The 2,922-nt window shown below is 34.8% G+C and overlaps 1 non-coding gene across 1 annotated transcript; it reads right to left on the bottom strand.

Moving 5' to 3' along the window:
• Positions 1 to 773: 773 nt before the first annotated feature.
• LOC145677393 (5S ribosomal RNA) lies at positions 774 to 891 on the bottom strand. The gene has a single exon (XR_014129809.1). It is a non-coding gene; the product is annotated as a 5S ribosomal RNA (ribosomal RNA).
• Between the last annotated feature and the right edge of the window lie 2,031 nt (positions 892 to 2,922).

Here is a 2,922-nt window from a genome sequence, read left to right as displayed (position 1 = left end):
GGAGATAAGAAGAAGAAGAGGAGGAGGAAGGAGAGCTATGCCATTTACATCTACAAAGTTTTGAAGCAAGTGCATCCTGACACTGGCATATCTAGCAAAGCTATGAGTATCATGAACAGCTTTGTTAATGACATCTTCGAGCGTATTGCTGCTGAAGCTCTCGTTTGGCCCATTACAATAAGCGGTCACTATCACCAGCCGGGAAATCCAAACAGCTGTGCGCCTTCTTTTGCCTGGTGAACTTGCCAAGCACGCTGTAAGTGAGGGTACGAAGGCTGTTACCAAGTACACAAGCTCTAAGTAAAAATCTTCTTCAAGATTTTTCATTTCAAACGGTCCTTGTCAGGACCAACACATTATTCGAAAGAGTTAAATCACGAATTTGCTTCATTCTGTTATGTAGAAACACCTTGAAATCCAATTTCTATATGCTGTTAGTAAAAAAGTAAAGCACATAGCGGAGATGTGTCGTGCTTGTATACGAAAGGCATTTACTCGCCGGAGATCTACACTTAGTCATAATAATTTACTTTTAAAAAGTGGTAATACATTCCGTGTTAGTATAGTAGTAGGTGCACACGGATCGGAAATCAGGTTATTTTAATGTGCCGTGCAAATAAACAGGCTGTTAGTGTAAGAAATAGTGGGTATAACGCTTAGAATATCGATTAATCGCTATGAAATAATGTTGATAAATTATCTCTTGAAAGTACTATAAAATTAATGTTTCTAGTATTTTCGTACTTGAAGGATAATGAAATTTGAAAAAGAGATGCCAACAGCACCTGGTGTTCCCAGGCGGTCACCCATCCAAGTACTGACCAGCCCGATGCTGCTTGACTTCGGTGATCGGACGAGAACCGGTATATTCAGCATGGTATGGCCGTTGGCAACTACCTTTTCTTCAATGTCCTGTTAAGGAAGTATGTTTTAAGTAAGAATTGACATTATTAACTATAAAGGCAAGCATATTAACGTCGTTAACATTACTTGGAATATACTAATATTCGAATAAATATTTGAATGTTCGAATGATGAGTGATTCGGATGTTCATAGTGCCACTATGTCCTATCGAGTTTACTATCACGAACCACGTATGAAATTGTATATAAATAAATAAAAATAAATCCTTTATTAAGTATTGATTACAGGAAAAAGGCAAACTTACATTCTTTAATGTACACAATGAAATGTATGAAAGATATTTTTAAGATATGTTTCACTTACCCTTTATAACGCAAGGTAGTTTTCAGTGTAGCATCCTCTTCAGCTGCGAGATAACGTAAGGCAGATGATCATTCAGTCGTGAAGCACTAAAATGTAATATACATTTTAACTATTATCGATAAGAATTATTTACTGCAGGGATGCAAATAAAGTGAGGCAAATTAGTAAATAAAAACCGATACTGTAACTGATAATGTAATTACGTATCTGTATTAGTTGTATATACAGTAATCGCACGATTATCCGCGGAGTTGGATGTTGGCATAATCGCGCATAATCAGCAGTATGAGCAGAAAAGGGAAATGAAATGAAATCTTTAGATTTACGTCGCATACTTATACCGGTTACGCTAAAGGAGACGGTGATGATGAGTACTGAATGAAGAAAAGTGGGAGGAAACGGGAGAAACCCGAGAAAACCCATGAGCACGGTCTTTATGCACGACAAAGTTCACACGGCACGAGCTGGGATTGAACCAGGGACCCCAAGCACCGGAGGCCAAAAAAGGGACAAAAAGTCTTTCGTGCAACTTTCGTTTTCGGTAAAAAGTTTACACATAATTTAGAAAGAGTAGTTTTCTGGTCTTTTTATTTCACAAGTTGGTTCATGTCTATATTTTTTACATGCATAAAAAATTTTTCAACTCCCTTGCTTAGTTCCTGTTAAAGACCTCTACCTCTGATTGTATTTTTTGCACATATTCTTATTGTTTTCAGACAACATTTCTAAGAGCGTAATTTATCGTCAGCAAGAAAAGAAAAGGAAAGCCTCGGATAGTGGAATGTGTACTGTATTATATATATATATATATATATATATATATATATATATATATATATATATATATATATACGTATTAGTATATAGTTTTATTTTATACGTCTCCTATTATTACACAATGTGCAGATATTGTGAAAGCGCAAGTAAATATGTATAACTCCCCGTTCTGCACTTAATAACTTGAAAGAAGTTCGGGGAAGGTAGTGTAACAGAAAGTGCAAACAGAAATGAGGGTTTACAGGCATTTAATATTATTCCGTAGTAGTATGATTTTTTGTAAAATATATATATATATATATATATATATATATATATATATATATATATATATATATATATATATAAACATACATATTCAATGATATAGTAAGAGGTTAGCAGCACTGATAGAACTGCAGAAAGTACAAAACCGTTAATAAGAAAGAGAGAGAGATGGTGGCCGCTTTTGTGCTTTTCATTGGCTAATTCCGAATTGCGCGCGAATACGTACGAGATTTCTTTCTTTTTCCTCTTCGCAGCCCAGATGTTGCCAATTAGAAGTTTTTAGTACTACATTTGTATGAAAATGTTGCCTTTAAGAAATGTGGTTTGCATACGGAGAAAAGAGCAAAATGAATATTTATCTTAGTGGGCATGAAAAAAGACGAAACATTTTGCAAGATGGACACACGAACTTCCTTAATGCAGGCGTTCAGTACATTATTGTAAAGAAAAAAACACTAAAAAGAATTACTTCAATATCCCTAGCAACATTCAACAATTCATAGAGAAAAATCTTTATTTTGAGAACAATGGAAAACTATGTAATTGTAGATAACTACTAAATTTAATGATTAAGGAAAACGTTTAGGCCCGGCCCTTCAGAAAGAAAGTGCACAGAATTTTCTCTCATGGAAGCAATTGCAAAATCAACA

This window comes from Thermobia domestica, unplaced genomic scaffold, assembly GCF_964235325.1.
Source record: "Thermobia domestica unplaced genomic scaffold, izTheDome1.hap1.1 HAP1_SCAFFOLD_826, whole genome shotgun sequence".
NCBI classification, from domain to species: domain Eukaryota; kingdom Metazoa; phylum Arthropoda; class Insecta; order Zygentoma; family Lepismatidae; genus Thermobia; species Thermobia domestica.
This window is presented reverse-complemented; position numbering and strand designations above follow the sequence as displayed.